At 38.9% G+C, this 27,105-nt stretch overlaps 1 pseudogene; it reads left to right on the top strand.

The window, feature by feature from the left end:
• Nucleotides 1-20,605, top strand: part of LOC143668592 (myosin regulatory light chain 12B pseudogene) — a 41,406-nt pseudogene extending 20,801 nt beyond the window's left edge.
• The last annotated feature ends 6,500 nt before the right edge of the window (nt 20,606-27,105 follow it).

The following is a 27,105-nucleotide window of genomic DNA, read 5'->3' as shown; positions in this document are numbered from 1 at the left end:
TTTTAATGTTTTGAAAATGTTTTCTGGGATTTGAATGGTGGTATAATTCACAGCACTGTTAAAATATTCTGCTTATGTTGCATTCTTGAATGTTAATACTATGCTCAACTCTAATACCTGATTGCTTTCTAGGACAGTGTTTTTAAAAATTGTAAGCATACAATTAAATGAAAGAATCAACAAAAAATGGAGGGTGAACACTTATTTTCTTTAATATGTTTGGAACAGAAATATAATCCAAATTGGAAGGTGGTCTGTAGTTTGCCCTAGATTGCTAGGCTCATAAGATGACAGTGTACTCCAGCCAGGAAAAAATGTCAAAGACAAATGAATTAGAATACATTATATTGATTAAGTAGAGTAAATATTTATGCCCTGGGTAAAATCAGGGCATGCACGCAGATAGGTTCTCTCAAATAATCCTCTAAAAGGGCCAGGGTAGATTGTTGATGCAATTATTTAAGCTACTATTAAGTAGCTTAATTTCCATGACCTTTTGCCATTTTGCTTTTTATGATACTCACATTACTAGTTTTAAGAGCTGGTGTGCAGCCAAGAGAGTGATGGTATGTGCAGTCTCTCATCATTCATCTCGTTCTGATTGTGGGATGAATGTCATCAATCACTCTTATCTCCATTGCTTTGGGAATTTGTACTCAGATCATCTGGAGTCCTTTTAATTTGTATTATTATAATGACTATTCACTAAAAATGGCACTAAACTTAGACACTGAACATGGGTAAAGTTTATTTGGGAAGAGTTTGGATTGATATTATGATATAAGATGGTAACTTTTGTTTATATCTTTATGAGAAAAATATTTGCAAATATTTCAATTTAAATTATTAAATATAAATGTATATATATTATTTACTTATTATGTGTCATTCACTTCCCTGGGTGCTTGAGAATTCGACAGTTAAGAAAATTGTAAAAACCATCTTCCCTAGTGGAGCTTATATAATTTGGTGTATATATGAGTTGGGAATTCAGGTCAATAAACGAGGCACATAATACAGAAATGCATAAATTATATAGTATGTTAGTGGTGGCAAAATGTTAAGGATAATCATGGGTATAGGTGGAAGTAACCAGTTGCAATTTAAAATAGGATGATTAGGATAAGACACATTGAAAAGTTGACACTTGAATAAGGACTTGAAGAAAGTGAGATGGTTAGCCATGTGCATTTCTATGGAAATTGTATTTTAGGCAGGCGGATGAACCAATTCAAATGCCCTAAGTCAATAGGTTGCTTACATTGTTGTAAAGATAACAAGTAGGTTAGTGAAGTGAAAGTGGTAGAGAGTAAAAGGAGATAAGGTAAAGAGCTAACAGAGACAGAGAGATAGATTATATAGAACCTAGAGGTTCTCTTCATCACAGCATTTATAATGATTAGACAGTGTTTATGCTATATCCAGACCACTGTAAGGACATTGGTTTTAACAAATGATTCAAATGCGGAATCACTGAAGAATTTTGAGTAGGGAAGTGATAAGATCTGAATTATACTTAAATGTATCACTGTGTTCAGAAAGGACATGGCAAAGGGCAAGAGTGGAAACAGGGAGATTATTTGAAAAGTTATTGACACTATTAATGACAGTGGTTCATACCAGGGTTGTAGGAATAGAGCTGGTAAGAAATGGTCAGATTTTGAATATGTTTTATGTGGAGAAACAAAAAGGGTTTTCTCAGGATTAATTGTTGGGTGCAAGATGGGTAAGGCTAGGAGAAGAGCAAGGTTGTGGAGAAATAATTGCAAACATGTTAATTTTGACAATGCCCTTTAGATAGATAAATGGAGATGACAACTAGTGAGCTGTATATATAACTTTGGAATTCAGGAATGAAGTCTAGATTGGAAAAATTAAAGTAGGGAGTCATTGACATATAGGTGATGTATTAGTTAGGGTTCTCTAGAGAAACAGAATCAGCAGGGAACACTCGCAAATATAAATTTTATAAAAGTGTCTGACGTGACTGTGGGAATGCAGAGTCCAAAATCTGCAGGGCAGGCTGTGAAGCCAATGATTTCCAAAGGAGGCTCTGGAAGAACTCCACAGGAGAGGCTCACCAGCCAAAGCAGGAAGAAGAAGAGCCTGTCTCTTATGAATCCTCCTTAAAACGCTTCCGGTGATTAGATTAAGCATCACTCATTGCAGAAGACACTCCCCTTTGGCTGATTACAAATGGAAACAGCTATGGATGCAGCTGATATGATCATGATTTAATTCTATGATCACAACAGACAGGCCAGTACTTGCCCAACCAGACAAACAGGGACCACCACTTGGCCAAGTTGACACATGAACCTGACCATGACAGTCCACCCCTTGTCAACCTGGCAGCTATACATACCACCTTAAACCATACCTAATTTCCAAATAAAAAACAATAAAACACACATTTTTTCTTTCACCTAACAATACTCAACTGTCCTGCATATAATTGGAAACACATTAAATCTCTTCAGAATAGGGTGCAAATCCTTGGGTAATGTTCATTCTTAAACTTGATATCTTACAACTTAAATAGTATAACATGAACAAAACAGCATTGCAGTCCTCATTTCTGTAACTGATACGTGGTTGAAGTTCATATTTATCACTAACTTCTTCCATTACCCATTCCATGTTCCCTTTACCCTCAGCAAGCACTTCAGCTGGCCATGGTTCTTTGCCTGGTGGGGTGACCCAGACCTTCATTCCTGAAGTTTCAGAGCCATTGGTAGTCCTGCCTTGATTGGGTTGTTGCAGTTTTCCATTGATTTTAACCACAGGGCATGGTAGTACTAAAAGACGCCCTAGGGGATCTTCTATATTCCAAGAAAACTCTTCTTTTCCTCCATCATGTAGTTGCAGTCCTACTTCCCCCTGATATTCAGGGCCAATCACCCCAAACTATAATGTAATCCCCTTCTTGGCTTGTTGATCCAGTGGAATAGGTAGCCCAAAGTGATCAGGTGTCAGTCTTAGATTCCAGTTCAGTGGAATCATTGTTGTTTCTCCCGATGGAAGCACTCCCTGTTTTGGAACTAAAACATGTAGACCAGCAGAGCTCAGGGTAGCAGGGGCAGGAAGCAAAAATTTTCCTAGTGGATCACTAAGGGTAACAGTGAGTGGTACCACTCCCATTTTCACCCCTTGGTTCCTGAACCCATGGATCCTGGGGTATGGGAGAAACAGCGCCATACAGCGGATGCTGACTCAGAGCATATACAGCTTCCTGGAGAACATTACCCCAGACTTTCCAGGTGTTGTCACCTAGTTGGTACTATAATTGAGTTTTCAAAGGGCCATTCACCATTCTATCAATCCAGCTGCTTCTGGATGATGGGGAACATGGTAAGGCCAGAGAATTCCAGGAGCATGTGCCCTTTCCTGCACTTCATTTGCTATGAAGTGTATTCCTTGATCAGAAGCAATGCTATGTGGACTATCATGATGATGGATAAGTAGGGATGGTAGTTTTGGCAGAAGCATTGCATGCAGGAAAAGAAAGCCCATATCCAGAGTATGTGTCTATTCTAGTTAGAACAAATCACTGCCCCTTCCGTGAAGGGAGTGGTCTAATGTAATCAACCTGCCACCCTGTAGGTCTCTGCGGCTGGCAGATTGGGCATGCAGTGGTGTCTGTAGCCAAGTCAGCCTTGGTGAGTGGAAGTCCATATTGCTGAGCTCATGCATACCTCCATCCCTACTACCAAGACCATTTTGTTCATGAGCCCATTGGGCAATGACAGGAGTTGCTGGGGAAAGAGGCTGACTGGTATCCACAGAATGGGTCATCTAATCCATTTGATTATTAAAACCTTCCTCTGCTGAAGACACTCTCTGGTGCACATTCACATAGGACACAAATATGTTCATGTTTTTAAGCCCACTCAGAATGGTCTATCCACATGCTTTTTCCCAAGACCTCTTTGTCACCAATTTTCCAGTTATGGTCCTTACAAGTTCCAGACCATCCAGCCAAACCATTAGCAACAGCCCATTAGTCGGTACAGAAATGCACCTCTGGCCAGTTTTCCTTCCAAACAAAATGAACAACCAGGTGCACTGATTGAAGTTCTGCCCACTGGGAGGATTTACCCTCACCACTGTCCTTCAAGGACACCCCAGAAAGGGGTTGTAGTGCTGCAGCTGTCCACTTTTGGGTGGTACCTGCATATCATGCTGAACTATCTGTAAACCAGGCCCAAGTTTTCTCTTTCTCAGTCAATTCACTGTAAGGAACTCCCAAGAGGCCATAGCTCTGGTCTGTGAAAGAGAAGGTAATGTGGCAGGAATGGAGACCATGGGCATTTGGGCCACTTCTTCATGTAACTTACATATGCCTTCAGGACCTGCTCTGGCCCTATTTCGTATATACCATTTCCATTTTGCAATAGAGTGCTGCTGCGCACACCCAACTTTACGGCTTGGTGTGTCAGACAGCACCCAGCTCATGATAGGCAACTCAGGTCTCATGGTAACTTGGTGGCCCATGGTTAAGCGTTCAGTCTCTACTAAGGCCCAGTAGCAGGCCAAAAGCTGTTTCTCAAAAAGAGAGTAGTTAGCTGCAGCAGATGGTAAGGCTTTGCTCCAAAATCCTAAAGGTCTGCATTGTGATTCTCCTATAGACCCCTGCCAAAGGCTCCAGACAGCATCTCTACTTGCCACTGACACTTCCAGCACCATTGGATCTGCTGGATCATACAGCCCAAGTGGCAGAGCAGCTTGTACAGTAGCCTGGACCTGTTGCAGAGCCTGCTTTTGTTCAGGTCCCCACTAAAAATTAGCAGCTTTTCTGGTCACTTGATAAATCAGCTGGAATAGCACACACAAATGAGGAATATGTTGTCACCAAAGTCCAAAGAGACCAACTGGGCATTGTGCCTCTTTTTTGGTTGTCAGAGGGCCCAGATGCAGCAACTTATCTTTCACCTTAGAAGGGATATCTTGACATGCCCCACACCACTGGACACCTAGAAATTTCACTGAGGTGGAAGGCCCCTGTATTTTTGTTGGATTTATCTCCCATTCTCTGACATGCAAATGTCTTACCAGCAAGTCTAGAGTAGTTGCTACTTCTTGCTCACTAGGTCCAAGCAACATGATATCATCAATATAATGGACCAGTGTGATGTCTTGTGGGAGGGAGAAATGATCAAGTTCCCAGCGGACAAGATTATGACATAGGGCTGGAGAGTTGATATACTCCTGAGGTAGAACAGTGAAAGTATATTGCTGACCTTGCCAGCTGGAAGCAAACTGTTTCTGGTGGTCCTGACCAATAGCTATTGAGAAAAAAGCATTTGCCAGATCAATAGCTGCATACCAGGTACCAGGGGATGCATTGATTTGCTCAAGCAATGAACCACATCTGGAACAGCAGCTGCAATTGGAGTTACCACCTGGTTGAGCTTATGATAATACACTGTCATCCTCCAAGACCCATCTTTTTTCTGCACAGGCCAAATAGGAGAGTTGAATGGGGATGTGGTGGGAATCACCACCCCTGCATCCTTCAAGTCTTTAAGAGTGACAGTAATCCCTGCAATCCCTCCAGGAATCTGATATTGCTTCTGATTTACTATTTTGCTAGGTAGGGATAGTTCTAGTGGCTTCCACTTGGCCTTTCTCACCATAATAACCCTCACTGCACGAGTTAGAGAGCCAATGTGGGGATTCTGCCAGTTGCTCAATATGTCTGTACCAATTATACGTTCTGGAACTGGGGAAATAACTACAGAATGGGTTCAGGGCCCCACTGTGAGACAGACCTGCGCTAAAACTCCATCGATCACCTGGCCTCCATAAGTCCCCATTCTAACTGGTGGACCAGAGTGACTCGAGAAGAATCAGCATGACCTATGGTTTCACCCTCACCCCTGACATCATTATCAATCCATACGTCACCATACCATTTTTCAGGGTCCCACTCCTTTCCAACCAATGCCCTCACTTTAACAGCAGACACCATGCAAGATTGAGATTTCAGTTTATGTTGTAAAGTTGCTGCTCTAACAATAAGATTCTGAGTCTGATTTTCAGAGATCTCAAGTCTACAGCTACAGGAAATAAGATTTTCCTTCAGGATACTCATAGAAACGTCTACATCTGTCAGATGGTGCTTAAGCTTCTCATTTGAAGCTTTAAGCCCATTCTTTTCACTCCTTAATGTAGCCAGTATATCTAACAACAACCAGCCAACATCTCTATACCACTTATTTCCAAAAAACTCTGTAAAGGTGTCAAAAACATTATCCGCCAGAGCCTGGTTTTGTACAAGTGAAGGAGAATTGAATGGTGATATTTTGACTATCTCTTTTGCCAACTCACTCCATGAATTGGGAGTGTCATTCTGATTAGGGGAATCAGAGTCCTTAGTGTATTTGAGTCCATTCAGAGTAGAAAACCATTCATAAAAAACCCATTCTGTTTCTTAAGACCCTACTCCCAGTATCGATATTTATTAGTTAGGGTTCTCTAGAGAAACAGAATCAACAGGGAGCACTCGCAAATATAAAATTTATAAAAGTGTCTCAAATGACCATGGGAATGCAGAGTCCAAAATCCACAGGGCAGGCTGTGAAGCCAACAATTCCAATGGAGGCTCTGGTTGAGCTCCACAGGAGAGGCTTCCCAGCCAAAGCAGGAAGATGAGCCTGTCTCTTCTGAATCCTCCTTAAAAGGCTTCCAGTGATTAGATTAAGCATCACTCATTGCAGAAGAAACTCCCCTTTGGCTGATTACAAATGGAATCAGCTGTGAATGTAGCTGAAATGATCATGATTTAATTCTATGAAATGTCCTAATCACAACAGACAGGCCAGCATTTGCCCAACCAGACAAATAGATACCACCACTTGGCCAAGTTGACTCATGAACCTGACCATGACAGGTAGCTTTTACAGTTATGAAACTGAATGAGGTCACTGAAGGAGACATATAAATAAAGAAGAGAAAGGATCAAGGATTAGCCCAAAGCCACTGCAACATTAAGAAATCAGAGGAGAACAACAACAAAGGAGTCTGAAATAGGAGTGATAACTGATGTAGAAGGAAAACCAAGACAGTTTGGTATTTTGGAATTAAAGTGAAGAAAGTATATAAAAGAAGAGGGGTAATCAACTGTTTCAAATATTGCTGATAGATTCAGAAAGACGAGGATGAGAACCAATGATTTGATTTAGTATCATAGAGGTCATTGAGAAGGTAGGTCTTTAAGGAGCATTATTCACGGTTGAACCAAAATGTTTCAGAACATTATTATTTAGGACATCTAGATAATAATATGGCCAAACATGACTGAAAAATATGTGACTGAGAAATAGATTTCACAAGTATTTTACAGGGCTAAATTTTATACTTTCTGGTTTCACTCCTGTATTGCTAATCATTAGGACTTAAGGACTGCTATTTATATCTCCTCAAATTTCTATTTGTAAAACCTTTAAATAACTATGATAACTACTGATGAATTCCCAGATGCTGGGAAATGGTTTCTAAGTAAAATTAATAGATAATTAAATATTTTCATTGTTGACATCCAGCAGATTTAATTTTGTTTTCTTTTAAGTTTTTTGTAGAGTTGTAAAATTACAAAACAGAAATTTCATGTTTTTATTCCCTCTCTATATCATAGGCTGGCTACATTTGAAACCCCAAGGTTATTATTCCCAATGAGTGACTAACTTCCAGATTGCCATTCTATCTTTTAAATGACAGAGCTTGACTTTCAACAAGGATTTCCAGATTTTGAATACGATACTATTTTTTTTTAATCTATATTTGGTTGAGTAGCTTAGCTTACTCATACATCACTGATTATTTTACCATACTCTAGATAAAAAGAACATTTATAGATTACCATAAAAGTGCATAGATGAGCTAGATTGAAGGCAGCTGAGGGAGTTTCATGTTTTCTTTACAAATCATTAGGCACTGAAGCTCTTGTAGACAACTTTGATACTACACGAATTCTGCCATTTTGCTATGACTGATATGATTTTGTGGTCCACTACACAATTAAAAATGTTAACTCCATTCATATTAATTTTGCTACAAATCTTACAAAAGTAAGAATTTAGGTTTAGGGTATTTAAATTTTGGGTATTTCGGTCTACATTCTATTTTAAGGCCATATATTCAGTTTTCATAAATTGTCTGAGCCAATGGTGGCCATCTTGCATTCATTAGCAAGTTCAGATTAGCAAATTCAAATAGCTAAATCCTGGCCCTGAAGGCAGCTATTGTTTCAACCCTCTCCAGATGGGGCAGGGGTGGTGGAGAATTAAGATTCAGCACTTCCTCAGGGCTGCATGAATGAAGGGATGCATTTGCTGGGTAGGCCAGAAAAGTTCAGGTTTGTCACAGAAGTTTTGGTGCCTTTCCTGACCCCCTCCACAGAACACTTTGGAGCTGGTCTGAACTAGCTTTGTGGGACCCTGGCTATGTTTTGGCTGGGAAAGGCCAAATTGGGAAAGTCCTTCCCAGAGTGACCCTCCTTCCAGAATTTGCCCTCTGGGCATAAGCAGTGTATGACGATAAAATGAGAATTAAAAAACTATAGAGGCAGACAGTCTGGGGCTAAGGCCTACTGGCTTCAGATACATGGAGAAGGAGGTCTCCTGGGAATAGGGGGGACAACAAAACTCCTGTAAACAGGGAACTCCAAAACAACTAAGAAACAAAAGTCTAGGACAAAACAAGGAAAACATTGCACAAAGCATTTGTCTTGAGCTGACCTGCAGGAGGGTTGGAGCTAAAGAAAATCTCTGTCTCATCACCAGCTGGTTATAAAACCAGGAAACACATCCAAGGGAGTAAATACCAGAGTTAACATTATTATTATTAAAATGTACAGTGGGCAACAAAAGAATACAAAACAAACAAAGAAATAGAAAATGAGGGCCCATCCAAAGGAAGAGGATAAAGATACAGAAAACACCAATGAAGAAGATGAGAATACTGAACAAAGCCTTTTAAAAATGAACTTAAAAATGATTAAGGAGATAAAGTAAAGTACATGGAAAGAACTACAGGATACCAGGAAAACAATGAATGAACAAAATAAGAGCCTAAGTAAAGAGAGAAATCTTAAAAGGGAACCAAACAGAACTACTGGAGTTAAAGACCACAATATCGGAAATGGAAAATGCCCAGGAGGGTTTCAACAACAGGATGGAGCTGGCAGAAGAATAAGTGACCTCAAAGACAATACACTTGAAATGAGTCAGTCTGAGAAGCAGAAAGATAAAAGAAATGTTAAAAGCAAAAATGGCCCAAAACACCATAAAACACACCAACATATCATTGTGGGAGTCACAGAAGGAGAAGAAAAAGAGAAAGAGGCAAAAGGAATTGTCAAAGAAATAATGACAGAGGACTTCTCAAACTTAGAAAAAGACATGGCTATGGACATCTAAGAAGCTCAGAGAACACAAAACAAGATAAATAAGATAAACATTAAGAATATACCCCATCACATATTGATTAGACTATCAAATGCAAAAGATAAGGAGAGTGTTTTGAAAACTGCAAAAGAAAAATGACATGTCGGATATAAGGGAGTCACAATAGCATTGAGTGTTGATTTCTCATCAGAAACCATGGAGGCAAGAAGGCTGTGGGTTGAAATACTTAGAGTACTGAAGGAAAACAACTGCCAGCCAAGAATTTTATATCTGGTAAGACTCACTTTCAAAAATGAGGAAGTGATTATGGCATTCTTAGATAAACAAAAGCTGAAGGAGTATATCACTATACCAGTAGCAATGCTAAATGGAATTCTTCAGACTGAAATGAAAGGACACTAGACAGTGGTTCAAAGCAGCATAAAGAAATAAAGACCTATGATAAAGGTAACCATTTGTATAATTATAAAGATCAGAATTATTGTATTGTGTTATTTGTTATGTAGCTGCACTTCTTATTTCCCACGGGTATAAAATGCAAATACATAGAAGTAATGACAAATCTAGGTTTTGAACATAACATATACAAAGATATAAGTGATAAGTACAAAAAATAGTGAGGGGACAAATGTGAGTGAAATAAGCCCAACACAACAGGACAGATATTGAATGATCTTACTGATCTGAAATAATAAGAATATGCAAACTCAAAGATTAAGAATCTAGATTATTGTTTACTAGGATATGGGATAGGGATAGTGACTGGGAAGTTAAGGTTTAAAATATATAGGGCTCCTATTTGAGTTGTTGGAAATATTTTGATAATAAATGGTGGTAATGATAACACAACATTGGGAACACAATTAACAGCAATGAGCTATATATCTGAATGTGATTAATGGGTGTGCTGGTTTGAAAGGATGTATGTACCCTAGAAAAGCCACGTTTTAATCTAAATTCCATTTTGTAAAGGCAGAATAATCCCTATTCAATACTGTATGTTTGAATCTGTAATCAGATCATCTTCCTAGAGATGTGATTTAATCAAGAGTGGTTGTTAAGATGGATTAGGTGACAGCATGTCTCCACCATTTGAGTGGGTCTTGATAAGTTACTGGAGGAAACATTTTGGAGAATAAAAGCAATTCAGAGAGAACAGAGCAGAATAACATAGCCACAAGAAGCAGAGTTCACCAGTCAGTGACCTTTGGAGATGAAGAAGGAAAATGCCTCCTGGGGAGCTTCATGAAACAGGAAGCCAGGAGAAGCTAGCAAATGAAGCCAAGTTTGCCATGTGCCCTTCCAGATGAGAGAGAAACTCTGACTGTGTTTGCCATGTGCCTTCTAACTTGAGAGAGAAACCCTGAACTTCATCGGCCTTCTTGAACTAAGGTATCTTTCCCTGGATGCCTTTGATTGGACATTTCTATAGACTTATTTTAATTGGGACATTTTCTCAGCCTCAGAACTGTAAAGTAGCAACTCATTAAATTCCCCTTTTTAAAAACCATTCCATTTCTGGTATATTGCATTCCGGCAGCTGGCAAACTAGAACAATGGGGGAAGTGTTGAACTGCATATATGGTAACAGTTTGAAAATTTTAAAAGAATCCATAGAACTACATTGCAAAGGGATACCTAGGTTATACCATTGACTTTAATTAATAGTATAATTAAAAAATATGCTGTCATCAATTGTGGCAGATATTCCATACTAATGCAAGTTGTTGGTGGTGGGGTGGCACATGGAAACCCTGTATTTTATGCAAGATTGTTCTGTAAATCCACAATTTATATAACAAAGGGGAAAAATAAAGAAAACAAAATCTAAAACCCAGTATATTTTCACAATTCATGATTTATTGTTTCTGAGATAGACAATGAATGCTTTTTACTATAAAAACTATGTGTTGTTTCATGTTAGGTTAGCCATTCTTTGATTGAAGTAATACCTCCCACTGTCCCAAATTTTAATTTGTCACTTAATGCCCATTAGTTTGGCAGCTTGATGCCTGGACCCCCACCTAAAAGTCTGTAATAGACCTGCTTTAAGCAAGGAAGAAGATCAAGAAAGTAAACAATCTTCCCAGAGGGGGAGGATTGTAATAACAGATGCAAAAAACAGTTGATCGTATCTTAGTCTTAAACAATAACCTTAGTAAACATCAGACCATAAGCTCCTTTAATGACTCCTCTAGACATCCAATGTCCTCATACTATATGGAATGTCTTTGTTCTGACATCATATATTGTTTTGTGCATTTCTCTTCCCTTCTCAGAGCACTAACTACCTGGTTGGCTGTCAGCAGGGGAATTTCTCCTGTCTGTAAGTCCCAATAAACCCACGCCCACTTCTGTGCCTGGTGTGATTTTTGGTCTACGAACTGCCCCCTCCCAAGCTCTGTAAGAGTTTGGTCTGGGTCTGAACAATTGGTGAGCCAGCCAGGAGACCAAACACTAGGCATTGGTCTGGGGAAGGGAGAATTCATGGGGAAATCCCTAATTCGCCTTTATCATCCATAGAGAGAGGTGGCTGCCCTCCTGGATGAATAGGGACCACCGTGAGAGTGTAAAGATGCCCTGAAAACTGGTGGGGTTGCTAAGCATTTTGCAACAGATAGCAGGGCAACTAAATCTAGTAAAAGGAAAAGAGAATACCAAGTAGTGGTGGCCCTATCCAGTCCCCTTTTGGGAGCCTTGCATATGGCCACAGAGGCAGAAAAAGTGGCAAAACTATAGCCCAACATCTAGAGGAAAAATTAAAATTAGAAAAGGACAAACAGCTTGCTCAAGTGAACAAAAAAGATGACTTAACCAAATGCTTGCATAGTGTGGATGATCACTTAGAAACACTAGCCTGTAGACATGAGTTTGTGTCTGGAGAATACCAACTAATCTGGGTGGGACCTGAAAGCTTGGAATCCCATAGAGTCTTCATCTGATGATGAAGAGAAGGAAAAGGAAGAGGTTTGGGAAGTAGAGGATAAAGTAACACCACCTTTGTCTACAGTGATTCCAAATATTGCCTCCTTACTACAAGGAATTAGCACTCAAGTGCATTATTTTCACTTTGTTTTAGGTTTATCTAATGTTTTCTTTAGTATTCCCTTGGATAAGCCAGTCAACTTGCTTTTGCTTTCACCTGGGAAGGACAACAAAGTACTTTCATGGTGCTCCCATGAGGCTATTTACACAACCCAACCATTTTTACGGTGGGCTAGTGGCTAAAGACTGAGTCAGTTGGAAGGAACCCGAATCTGTGACTTTACTTCCTTATACTGATGATATTATGCTAACCAGCAACTCTCCTTCAGAATTAAATGAGGTGTCCAAAATGTTAATAGCCCATCTTGAGAGCCAGAGATAGGCAATCGAATGTAACAAGCTGCAAGGCCCTGCCCTGCTGATTTACCCAGGAACTGGATGGGGCTAGCACTGACACTGGCTTTGCATGGGGTTTGTGGCGGAGACAACATTGCGAATGAATATCTAGTGGTTTTGGTCACAGTCATGTAAAGGGACAGAATTAAGATATAGACCCTTAGAAAAGCAATTGTGTGCTGCTTACAATGCTCTATTCCAAGTAGAAGTTCTGACAGAAACGTCCTGTCACCTTGAGTACTGCCCTCCATATACATGGAAGGATTATAGATATGGGCAATAAGCCACACTTTGGCAGTGCAGTTAAGTACCTTAACAAAGTGGAAAAGCTTACTTGTTTTAGCAGTATTTTCAATACCAGTCCTCTAGTGCTGAGATGCACAAAAGTTTTGGACCAGTGTCATATATAGAAGATTCAACAGCTAAAATTTCTGACCTGAAATACTCATTGAAAATACCCACTATAGAGGGCGCAGGAACAACTCCTGAGTTTACATGATATACTGTTGGATCCACTAGTAGACAGCCTTCCACATGGACAGCTGTGGTGATATAATCAAGGACTGACACTATACAGTAGGAGACTGGTGCTATGCAAAGCAATCAATGTGCTAAATTAAGAATCATATGGATGATAATAGGGCATGAACCAGGAGATATATTGTCTGTATGAACAGCTTGGCTGTTTATAAAGACCTTATGACCTGTGTGGCAACCTGGAAACAAGAACAATAGACCATCATAGTTTGCTCCTTATGGGGATGAGAGCTGTGCTAAGACATCTGGGACCTGCCAGTGATGAAAGGAAACTGTCTATCATGTCCCTCGTCACACTCTTAACATGCTACTTGGGAGCACTGAGGCAGACATCCTCACTCTAGTCCAGAGCCACACTACCGAAACACAAGAAACAGTTGAGTGGCTTCATCAAAAGAGCGGACACCAATAGTATTAAATTTTATGATGTTTAGCCTAGCATGTTTAGCCTTTATAATGTTCCAGCTACCTAACACATGCCAACAACTTATAGACATCACACAGCAATGCCTGTTACGCTTCCTACAATGACCACAACAATTGCCCCATCAGATGGAACACATCAGCTGATCACAATCTCCAGTGGCCCAGTGGCAACTGGATTACATTAGCCCCTTTCCACTCTTGAAAGAGGCAAGGTATGCATTCACTGCAGCAGATATTGCCATAGGACTTCTGTTAGCTTTTCTGGTGGGGAAAACTAATCAGAGAGCCACTATATGCTTTCTAGAAATGTAAGTGCCCTCTGTGGAATATCTACAAAAACAGACAGTGATTATGGATCCCCTTTCACTGGCAAATGGCCCAAGCATGGCCTGTGGACTATGATGTAATGTGGATTTTTCATTTATCCTATAACCCTACAGGTGCAGGCCTTATAAATAGAATGAATGGCTCTTACAGGAACAGTTGAAAGATAAGAAATTCCTACAACAATGGACTAAAAGGATTTATCAATCCCTGACCCATCTAAACTCCAGACCAGGAGCTGTAGCCCCAGCTCCTATTGAAATGCTAATGAGGGGCCTATGCAGGTGTTGAGACTATAGAATCAGCCACTTTACAGCCTAAAAGGGGAATGATAATAACGTGTTGTTGCTTATGCTCAGGACCATACAAACGGGAAAATGAGGTCCTTTGGCCTTGGTGCTGGCCTTGGTTTTAATGAGGTCCTTTGGCCTTGGTTCTCCCATCCTTCTGCCATGGTTCTGCAGCTCTCTCCTTGTTCTCAAAGGAACCCTCTCCAAATTGTCTCCTCTTAGAAGACTCTAGTAAACTAATCAGACCCATGTGGAATGTGGGGGGGGGGGCACGTTTAATACCCACAATTGATCAAGTCACAGCTCCATGGAGATAACCTCATCAGGTTTCCAAGTTATAGCACTGAGTAGCAATTAGAGGAAACAGTTGCTCCCGTAAGAGTGATTGGGATTAAAACATGGCTTTTCTAGGGTACATAAATGCGTTCAAACTGGCTCACTACCCAATTACAGAAAGTAGACTTACAAAATAGAATGGTCTTAGACATTTTAACTGTGGAACAGGGCAGAAACTGTGCCTTTATAAACAATGTTGTGTATAGATTCCTGATCACTCACAAAATATTTCACAAGTTTAAATTATATGCAAGAGCATATACACAATATTGATCAATTATTTACTGACTCTGTTTCTAGTTGGTTTAATTCTCTTACTCAGTCTTGGTGGCATTTCTTTATAGGATTATCTGTCCTATGTGTTGGATTATTACTATCCAGTTGTCTTTTATATTGTTGGGGTATATGGATTCAATGTCTGTCCTATGGTCAATGCATCCTTTACAGGGGGTGGGGGTGGAATATCATGGCCCAATGCCTGGGCCCCTCCTAAAACCTCATAACAAACCAGCTTTAGACAAAGACAAAGGCCAAGAAAATAAACTATCTCCCCAGAGGGGGAAGAATATAATTATAGACCTAAAAAATGCTTGGTTGTATCTCAGTCTTAAACACTAACCTTAGTAGACATTAGGCCATAGGCCTCTTTAATGACTATACTAGAGAACCAATGTCCTCAGACTATATAGAATGTCTTTTTTCTGAAATCATATATTGTCTTGTACATTTCTCTTCCCTTTGCAGAGCACTAATCAGCCAGCCAGCTGTCACCAGAAAAATTTCCCTGTTCATAAGTCTCAATAAACCCATGTCCACTTCTGTGCCTGGTGTGTTTTTCTGTCTAGCAGCTGTCCCCTTCTGTGCTTTGCAGGAGCTTGGTCTGGGCCCAGACAATTGGTGACATTTAAAGTTTTGAGAATTAAAAAATGGCTTTTCTAGATAATACCTATCTTCTGCAAAAAAGGAAAGTGCACAAAAAACAAAACACAAGATTTTTTTCATAATTGTCTTGGCTGAGGTCTTTAAGACCTGGACTATACCTTCTAGTAGTGTTTAGCACATACTGGCCACAAAATAGATGATTATCAAGTGAATGAATGTGTGAGTGAATGAATGAGTCAACCGATGAATGATTTCAATAAGCATTAAATTTGGCTCTGACCTTCTTGATAGTTAAGACCAAAAGGAAATATGGTAGGCAATACAATTTTCAGCACCAGACAGAAAAAAATATGCCAGGTGAGATGTATTTCATATTTATTCCATGGCATATGCTATTTATATTTGCATATTTTATCCTATTCTCCCAAGTCAAAGGAACATGAAAACTTCTTCCTGTGTAAAAGTTATTTCACTGGAGAGTTAGACCATATTCATTTATACTTTGACTATGAACTGGTCTCTTGGTTTTTACTCTAACTCTCTTAGGGTGTATTTTTAACATAGCAGGAATCATGTTAAAATGTTAAGTCAGATCACAACATCCCCAGGTCAAAATGGTTAACTAACTTTCCCCTCACTCAGAATAAAAGCCACAGAATTTACAATGGCTTATAAATCCCTGTCCCTTATTCCCTAATCCCTGACCCCATGTACCCACTCTTTACTTCATCTTCTCCTATTCCATACCTAGATTTTCCTATTCTAATTGTATTTTATCCCTCCATCAAATGTTGCAAGCCAATTATTCTGCCTTCAATGCTTTTTTTTCTAGATAGGTTAATTTCCCTACTTTCTTCAGTTCTCTCTGCAAATATCACTTCACTTGTGAGGTTGTTTATTGACAACCTTATATAAAGTAGCACACACATTCCTTGGTAACCTTTACTTCCCTTACCTCCTTTATTTTTCTCTACAGAAGTTACCACCATGTCCTCAATGTATGTGAATTTCTACCTTTTCAGTCATTTACCCTCCCTGATTCTTTAATTTATACCTTTTTCCCATCAATAAAAACATTGAAATATTTCCTATCTCTCCATGAAGACTCTCCCAAACTCATGTAATAATGCAGTATAATATGTTGCTGGAGAAGATTAATAAAGTTTCAAATGCATGGCATGGGGCCATTGAGTTGTCATATGCATACTTTTCTATTTCAACAAGGAAAGAGGATGAATAGCATTTGAACTCATGTGTAATTCACTAAAATATTTGCCTACAGTCTTCCCTATCCTTTGCCATAAAATATTCCAAGGAGATATGAATCACCCTGTTTGAAGTTATTATGCACCCAAAAAAAGCCATGTCCTTTAATCCTCATTCAATATTGCTGTGTGGGCCCTTTCTGATTGTTCTCATGGATCTGTAACCCACCTAAATGTCGGTGGTAACTTTTGATTAGATGGTTTCCAAGGAGATATGTCTCCACCCACTCAAGGGGAGAGGGTTGCTTATAGGAACCCTTTAAGAGAGAACCATTTTGGAAAGAGCAACAAGAACCAACAGAGTGCACATAGTCACAGACCTTTGGAGATGAAGGAAAACACCCCTGGGGGGAGCTTCATATAATAAGAAGCTGGGGGAGAGAAAGCTAGCAGAAGTGATCACGTGCCCTTACAGCTGAGAGAGAAAGTTCAAAATTCATTGGCCTTTCTTGAGTGAAGGCACTCTTGTTGGTGCCTTAATTTGGACATTTCCATGGCCTTAGAACTATAAACTTTCAATTTATTAAATTCCCCTTTTTAAAAGCCACCACATTTCAGGTATGTTGCATTCTAGCAGTTTTAGCAAACTAGAATATCCTGTCATCCCACAGAGCATCATTTTGATTTATTACACTGCTGATATGCTCTTTGAGAGGATTAGCATGGGATTGAAAGCATATTAGGGGCCTTGGGAAGAAACATGAATTCTCAAATTGATTCTATTCCTAGCGAAGACCAACCAACCACTTTTTGGCATGTCAGGGAATGGTTAGGGGTTCATTCTCACTGATGAATGTGAGAAAAATATGGGTTTGCCCTATGCTTTTCTGGTTATGGGTTTGTCTTTGCTACTTGCAGATTATTATTCAATATACTCTCCAAGGTCTTATGGAATGCCTAAGAATAGGCATGGAATCTTGTGCAACATTAAACATTGAGTTATTTGTCCTTTTATTGAATTATAGAATTTCTTTATAGATATACTAGATATCAAACCCTTATGAGATATGTGGTTTCCAAATATTTTCTCCAATTGACTTGGTTGTCTTTTTACCCTTTTGACAAAATATTTTGAAACACTGAATTTGATTTTGAGGAGTTCTCATTTATCTATTTTTCTTTCATTGTTTGTGCTTTGGATGTAGAGTCTAATTAACTACCTCTTATCACTAGATCTTGAAGATGTTCCCATACATTTTCTTCTAAGAGTTTATGGTACTGGTTCTTATACTTAGGTCTTTGATTCATTTTGATTTTTGAATAGGGTATGTGATAGTGGTCCCCTTTCATTCTTTTGGTTATGGATCTTTAGTTCTCCCAACATCATTTATTGAAGAGATCGCTCTTTCTCATTTGAGTGGACTTGGAAGCTGTATCAAAAATCAGTCTGGGAAGATGGTGCAGTAGGATAGCAGAGCTCATTCCACCGCCATGGAAAAACTGGAGAAAAAAATTGAAAATGACTGCAATTCCTAGGACCAGAGAAGGACCTCTACTTTATATAGACAAAACATGGATGAAAAAGCAGAGAAACTATGATTGGGAAGTTGGAGTGAGTATACTCAATTGTGACTATCCCTGGGGCCCACCACTGCATGCTGGCTAGATGAAAAGGCTGAGGAGTGGCACACCCCTTCTTCAGCTGCTGGCTGGGAACACCAACCCACTCAGTCATGTAACCTAGAATTCCCTCATAGGAACCAGAAACCAGCAGACTCATTTTATCTACACACAGAGACCTTGCTGTACTGCCCAGTGCTTACTTCCCATCCCTGAGGCAGGTTGATGTGGGTGCTTGGTTTTGGGGGAAACTGGGATTCTCTCCACTCAGGAGGAGAGGGGCATGCAGAACAGTGCTAATCTGACAATTGGCCAGAAAGAGAGAAGCTCTGGGTCCTAATGCCTCCGTCCTTTCTCCACAGAGCCCCAAGGCACTCACTTTGTACATGAGTGTAGAGGTGGGGGTAAAGGAGCTGCACTGCAATGCCAGGCAGAGAATACTGCCCCACATGAGGATTTGGCCAAATGTGTAGCCAATTGGCCATTTCAGAGGAAACCAGGATTGGAGATGTAGTTATCCAGGAAGGATTTATGGAAATTCCTGCTGTCTGATGGGCATGATCCTTGCAAACTACATAGAAAGCCAGCAAGAGTGTTGGGGGATGTGTATAAATGGAGCCACTGCCAGTCTAGACTGGGGGCTCAGAAAGGGACAATGTGAAGGAAAAGGGGAGAACACATGATCATCTCAGTTGATGCTAAAAAAGCCTCTGACAAACTTCAACATCCTTTCTTGATTAAAACCCAAAAGGTAGGAATTGAAGGAAACTTCCTCAGCATGATAAAGGGCATATACGAAAAACCCATAGCCAACATCATACTTAACAGTGTAAGACTGAAAGCCTTCTCCCTAACGTTGGGAATGAGACAAGGATGCCCATTGTTACCATTGTTATTCAACATTGTGTTAGAAGTTCTAGCAAGGGCAATTAGGCAAGAAAAAGAAATCAAAGGCATCCAAATTGGAGAGGAAGATGCATTATTTGCCGATGCCATGATCCTATAATTTGGAAAATCCCCAAAAATTTATGGCAAAGCTATTTGAACTAATAAACAAATTCAAAGCTATTTGAGTTAATAAAGCAAAGTGGTGGATACAAGATACATTTCTATCAACAATCTCTTCAAAGCATTTTAGGCTTTCACTATCAAGCTCCACACAACTCTTCCAGAATCTTCCCCTTATCCATTTAAAAAGCTGTTGTAACATGTTTGGTATTTGCAAACTGCAGCAGCACCCCACTTCTCTGGCACCAAAATTTGTTGCAATTTGCTAGCTGCCAGAGTACAATATACCAGAAATGGAATGGCCTTTTTTTTTCAAAAAAAAAAAAGGGAATTTAGGAATGATCCTGGGGAGGCAGGGACAAGGTGCAACTGACTGGAGAAAGTAAATCAACAGCAACTAAAGCCCATGCTCTGTTGGCTCCAACCATGCAGTCCTGTTCCTTGTAGGGCTACATTCAGCTTTGCTCTGCCCCAGTGATAAAAGCAACAGCAACCCCCCTCACTCGGAGTTGGAGCTACTGAAACTTCTGGCCTGCCACAATGACCCCACCACCACCACTCACTGGGGCAGAAAGTGTGGGGTGTTCTCCTTGGTTGTTGCTGCCACTGGTTAACTCATGCAAGACAACCTGGTCTGAGTCTGGGACAGAATTAAACAACCACCATCTGGAGCAAAAAGGTAAAGACCAAGACCACCAAGAACTGCCCTCAGGACGCAACATCCAATGTATTTGCCATGTTTGACCAGTCACAGATTCAGGAGTTCAAAGAGGTCTTCAATATGATCAATTAGAACACAGATAATTTCATGGATATGGAAGATTTGCACAATTTGCTAGCTTGTCTGGGGAAGAATTCAATGGATGCATACCTTGAAGCGATGATGAATGAGGCTCTGGGTCCCATAAATTTTACCATGTTCCTCACTATGTTTGTTGAGAAATCCAATGGCACAGACCCAGAGGATGTCATCAGAATTGCTTTTGCTTGCTTTGATGAAGAAGCAACAGGCACCATACAGGAGGATTACCTGAAAGGGCTGCTGACAACCATGGGGAATAGGTTTAGGTTGTCAGACAAGGAAGTAGACAAGCTATACAGAGAAGCACCTACTGACAAAAAAGGGAACTTCAACTACATTGAGTTCATGCACATCCTTAAACATGTAGCAAAGGACAAGGATGACTGAAAGAATTTTAGCTAAAACCTTCCAGTTAATTTGTCTTACTCTGTTTCATTTCCAAGACTTCCCCCCCCACCTTCATAGAAACTTTTGCATGCATTTAGCTTCACAACTCTTTTTTTTCCCTCTTTTGAGAGATTTATTCCAAACCTTTCTACCACTTAGCAATTGTATAATCAGACTGGAAATGGGGATGAGGTTGTAAGTTGTGTTGTAGGTTTCATTCACTTGTGAATGAAAGAGTTGGAATTTCAACCGAGGTTATCTAGAGCTTATCATGCTTTAACGACTATGCTGTCTCTGAAAAGCACCAAATTCTTAAAAGTGTCATGCATTTCTACTACATTATAAAATAATTCTGTAGCCATAATTGAAATTTTAAATAATCTTGGTGCAATTGATTATTTGAACAGATTTTTGGAAAATTCTATCCAGGTAAAAAATAGAAAATAAACTATTATAACCACACATACAAAAAAGGGGAATTTAATAAGTTGTACGTTTTAAGCCCATGAAAATGTTCCAACTAAAACAAGGCTACAGAAATGCCCTATCTAAGGCACCCAGGAAAAAATACCTTGTTTAAGAAAGCTAATGATGTTTAGGTTTCTCTCTTAACTGGAAAGGAACATGGCAGCATCTGCTAGCTTTCTCTCCTATCTTCTTGTTTCATGAAGCTCCCCTGGGGGCATTTTCCTTCTTCATCTCTAAAGGTCTCTGTCTGCATGGGCTCTGTAGCTATTTCCAAAATGGTTCCCTCTTAAAGGGCTCCAGTAAGCAACCTCACCTTGAATGGATGGGGCCATACTCCATGGAAATCACCTAATCAAAAGTTACCACTCACAATTGGGTGGGCCACATCTCCATGGGAACAATAAAAAACTCCTAGCCAGCAATATTGAATGAGGATTAAAGGACATGGCTTTTCTGGGGTCCTTACAGATTCAAACCAGCACAGAGGGCAAACACTTTCTGACTTTAAAGCTAATTATAAAGCCTCTGGTCAAAACAGCATGGTACTTGCACAAAGATAGATACACTGATCAATGGAATTTAATTGAGGGTTCAGAAATAGACTCTCAGACTTATGATCAATTGATTTTTTACAAGGCCCCCAAATTTACTGAACTGGAGCAGAATAGTCTTTTCAAAAATAGTTCTGGGAGAACTCAATGTCCATAGCCAAAGGAATGAAAGAGGGTCGCTACCTCCACCCTATAGAAAAATTAACTCAAAGTGGATCAAAGACCTAAATATAAGAGCCAGCACTATAAAACTTCTAGAGGAAAATATAGGAAAACATCTTCAAGATTTAGTGATAGGAGGTAGCTTCTTAGACTTCATATCCAAAGCATAAACAATGAAACAAAAGTTAGATAAATGGGACTCCTCAAAATCAAATACTTCAGTGCTTCAAAGTGTTTTGTCAAAATGGTGAAAAGGCAGCCAACTCAATGAATATTTGATAACTATATAGCTGATAAGGGTTTGATATTCAGTAAATATAACAAATTCTGTAACTCAACAATAAAAGGTCAAACAGCCCAATTATAAAATGGACAAAAGATGGCAATAGATATTTCTCTAAAGAGGAAATACAAATTGTTAAAAAGCATATGAAAATATGTTCAGTTTCATTAGCTATTAGGGAAATGCAAATCAAAACGACAATGAACTCACACCTACAAAATGGCTGCTATTAAACAAACAGGAAACTGCAAGTGTTGGAGAGGATATGGAGAAATAGGAACATTTATTCATTGTTGGTGGGAATGCAAAATGGTACTGCTGCTATGAAAGGCAGTTTGATGCCTCCTCAGAAAACTAAATTTTGAGTGTTCTGATGACCTGGCAATTCCACTACTTTGGTATAACCTAGAAGATCCGAAAGTGGAACACAGACAAAACATTTATTCGCTGACATTCATAGCAGCATTATTCACAATTGTCATAAGATGGAAACATTCTAAGTGTCCACCAGCAGATTAGTGGATAAACAAAATGTGGCCTATATATTTGGTGGAATATTACAATGTAGGCGCTGATACTGTGAGATATTGATGGTATACTTTGGATGGAATATATGGTATCAGAATATACCTCAATAAAATCTTAAAATTAAAAAGAAATTAACTGACCATAAATTTAGTGTCTATTTCTGAACTCTTAATTTGATTTCATTGAATGATATATCTGTCTTCATACCAGTACCATGCTTTGTACCAGTTTTGCTTCATGCCAGTACCAGTTTTGACCACTGTGGCTGTACAATATGCTTTAAAGTCAGTAAGTGGGGTACCTCCCACTTCGCTCTTCATTTTCAAGATGTTTTTGGCTAGTCAAGGCCCCTTGCCCTTCCAAATAAAATTGATAGTTAGCTTTTTCACTTCTGCAAAGTAGGTTGTTTGAATTTTGATTGGTATTCAAATCTGTAGCTCAATAGACAGAGAATGTCTTTCCACCTATTTAGTCATTTAAAAATTTATTTTAGCAATGTTTTGTAGTTTTCTGTGTACAGGTCCTTTATATGCTTGGTCAAGTTTATTCCTAAATATTTTATTCTTTTGGGTGCTATTGCACATGGAATTTTTTTTCTTGATTACCTCCTTAGATAGCTCATTATAAGTGTGTAGAAATATCTTTGATTTCTGTATATTGACCTTGTATCCTGCTACTCTACTGAACTTGCTTATTAGCTCAAGTGGTTTTGCTGTTTTTTTCTGGATTTTCTAAATAGAGAATCATGTCCTCTGCATATAGTGACAGTTTTACTTCTTCCTTTCCAATTTGGATGCTTATTATTTCTTTTTCTTGCGTAACTGCTCCAGCTAGAACTGTTAGCACAATTCTGAATAGCAGTGGTGACAGTGGGCATCCTTGTCTTGTTCCTGATCTTAGAGGGATAACTTTCAGTCACTCACCATAGGCTGTGATCGCTCCTGTTTTCTTTTCAGCCAGCAGAACTCCCTTAATAGTTCTTATAGGGCCAGTCTCTTATTAACGAATTATCTCAGCTTCTGTTTATCCTTGAATATTTAAAACTCTCCCTCATTTTTGATGGACAGCCTTTCTGGATAGAAAATTCTTGGCTGGCAATTTTTCTCTTTCAGTATTTTAAAAATACATTGTACCACTGCCTTCTCACCTCCTTGATGTCTGATGAGAAATCATCACTTAGTTTTATTTGGCTTCCCTTGTATGTGGTGAATTGCTTTTCTCTTGCTGCTTTCAGAATTTTCTTCTTCTCTTCGGCATTTGACAGTCTGACTACTGCGTGCCTTAGAATGGGTCTGTTCAAATTTATTCTGTTGGGGTATGTTGGGCTTCTTAGATTTGCTTATGTATGTCTTCTATAAGGATTGGAAAATTTTCAATCATTATTTTTTCGAATATTCTTCCTGGCCCTTTTCCTCTTTTTTCCTTCTGGAACACCCATGATATGCATATTTTCATTGCCAATCATTTCCCTGAGAACCTGCTCAAATTTTTCCATTTTTTTCTCCATTTATTCTTTGTTTAAATTCATTTGATCCCTTTTAGTCTATGATTCTTTCCTCTGCCTTTTCAAATATGCTGTTGTTTGTCTCTAGTAAATTTTTAATTTTATCCACAGTGTCTTTTATTTACATAATGTCTGTTATTTTTCTATATATTCTTTCATGTTATTCTTTATTTCACTTATTTAATTTTATTAATTAAATGATAAATTAATATCATTTATCTCTTTATACACATTTTCTTTCATTTCTTTGGATTGACTCAAGTGATTTGTTTGCATATCTTTGGTTAGTTTTCTGTTATCTCCTCTGACTTTTTGATCTGTTCCTTCCCCTGGGCCATTTCTTCTTGACTTTTAGTATGCTTTGTGATTTTTTGGTGATACTTGTCTTCTGATTTTCTTGATGCATCTATTCTGAAGGTGATTTCTTTCTCTTGTCTATGATTCAGTTCTTGTCTGGGTTTATATTAGGGCACTGCTTTGACACTTAGGGTATCCATATTTCTCATCCGAAACAGTGCTGGGACCCATGCAGCGGGTATAGACAAGCTCCAGTGGGTCTGGGATAGGGTTTGGAGAGGCTCTATAAAGCCCTGCAGTTTTCCCCCTGCACTTTTTGGACTGCACAGTCTATAGCATTTTTCAGTGACTTAATCATCCTAAAGTTTACTTCCTGGAGCCTGGCAGCATTTCACAAGGACAAGCTGAAACTATGGGATTCCTATCACTGGCAAATACACGGCTCAATGTTGGGTGGGGAGGATTCCCTCAGTCATCCCAGTCTGCAGCTGTCCCCTAGGCAAGGATTGGGCCACGTGATGCTGTTTTCCTCATGGGTGGGAGATGGGACCAGAAACCAAGATTGGGATTAGTTTCTGACCACCTTTCCCCAGACTCTTCATCCCTCATTGATAGGGACTTCGAGATACTCTCCCATTTCTCCTGGGTCCCCAAGCAGTTGGTTTGGGCAGTTTTATGCCTGGTTACTTGCTGCTTTGGGGAAATATGCTGCCATTTCCTCTCTAATCCTCTATTTTAAAAACTCATCCTTGTTTCCCTTTTATATTCAACCCTCTCCAGTGGCTTAAGTCCTACCAAGGGTCCCTGTGGTCTTGGGTCTCTGTATCTGGATATAGGTGGGGATTTGTCTCACTACTGTGAGAGATTTTACAGTCTGTGTCCCTGGTTGGAAGTGGGAGGGATCTTGACTTATTTTGTCCAATTTTTAAATTGGGTTACATGTCTCTTTATTAATGAGTTGCAAGAGTAATTTGTACCTTCTGAGTGCAAGTTTCTTATTAAATATATGATTTGCAAATATATTCTCCTAGTTTATGGCTTGCCTTTTCACTTTCTTCATAATGTGTTTTAAAGTGCAAACATTTTAAATTTTGCTGAAGTCACATTCATTGATTTTTTTGCCTTTATACCTTGTGATTTTTTTGGTTTTATATCTAAGAAATCACTGACTAACTCAAGGTTAAGAATATTTCTATTTTCTTCTGAGTATTTTGGAGTTTTAAATTTTACAATTAGGTCTATTTTCCATTTTGAGTTAATTCATCTTTTGCACGTGGATATCCCATTGTTCCAGCCACATTTATTGAAAAAACTGTTCTTTCCCCCATTGAATTGTCTTGGTATCTTTGCTTTTACACCTTAAATTTAGAGTTTTTAGAATTCTAGGTTGAATTATTTTCTATAAACAAATATGCCCTTCTATTCTTTTGTGGCTTGTATTCTTTTGTTGAGAATTCAGAAGAAAGACACTATTATTTCTTTAGAGGTGCGTACCTCTTTCTGCCTGTTTTGAAATTTCTCTTTTCTTCATCTTTGATTTTTAGCAGCTTTCATTATAGCATCTAGGTGTGATTATGTTTTTGCTTATCCAGTTTGAGTTTCATGGACCATTTTATATTTATGGTTGACATAATTTATCAGTTTTGTATAATTCTTGACAGTTATCTTTCAGATTTTAATTCTCTCCTATTGTCTCTCTTACTTTCTTGAATTTCAGTGAAATACTTAGATGTAAATAAAATAATTCTATATATCTCCTATGCACTCTTCTGTATTTTCCATTCTTTTATTTTTTAATGTTTTGGTTCTGTCTCAGATTAGCTGAGACAACACAATGATAGTTGTACTGGTGTATATTAGGAAATCCATTGAACAAATGAAAAAAGGGAAACATTTGAGCAGCACAAATCTACTTTTTCCTCATGCAATTGTTTTGATTTTTTTCTACTATTACATTTAGCATGCTGTATTGTGCTATGAGCCCTGAAGCTCATACCCAGAAGCCTTAGTTTCTTTGTCATATCTGTGTAAACACTTTAATTTTAAACAAAAATTATGGGCACACAGAATCTGAATCTTAACAGAATTTTAATTTAACTACGTTAACAAGGTTCCCCCTAAAGAAGCCTAGACTTAAAATGGAAAAGCAAATTTGGAGCATTATGAATAAATCACTCCTAAGAGTGAAAAGTAGGTCTGAGACAAGTAGAAATAGATTGTGTGATATCTGTGGTAGTGGCTCATATTTTCCATATTCAACAGAACATCAGATGGTTTTGGTTAGCTGACAAAACTTTTGCCTCCAGCTGATTTGTTGCCTTACACACATTGGTGCACTAAACAAAGCCAGACTTGGAGGCTCAGAATATATTTCTAGTTGGCTTGACTTGGTTGTTCCAGAAAGATTGATAAGTTAACCAGAGAAACACTCTTATTCAAGGGAAGAAACAAATAAAATACAAAATACACATATTCTTTCAGTTGACTGCCTTGGGAGAAGTTGCATGGTCATGAATCATTTTGGGCCAGAGGGAAGACTATAGCATACTAATCCTTGACCTGTGATTACTTTACATGGTCAAAGAGGCATTGCAGATGTGATTAAGTTAAGAATCTTTAGATGGGGTGATTACTGTGTATTGTCTAAACGCAATCACAAGTATCTTTATAAAATGGGGGCAGTGGGAGATTTGACAGAGAAGGTAAA

Source organism: Tamandua tetradactyla, chromosome 24 (assembly GCF_023851605.1).
Source record: "Tamandua tetradactyla isolate mTamTet1 chromosome 24, mTamTet1.pri, whole genome shotgun sequence".
In the NCBI taxonomy this organism is placed as follows: domain Eukaryota; kingdom Metazoa; phylum Chordata; class Mammalia; order Pilosa; family Myrmecophagidae; genus Tamandua; species Tamandua tetradactyla.
The sequence above is the reverse complement of the archived record's forward strand: the minus strand, read 5'-3'. Positions and strand labels throughout refer to the sequence as shown.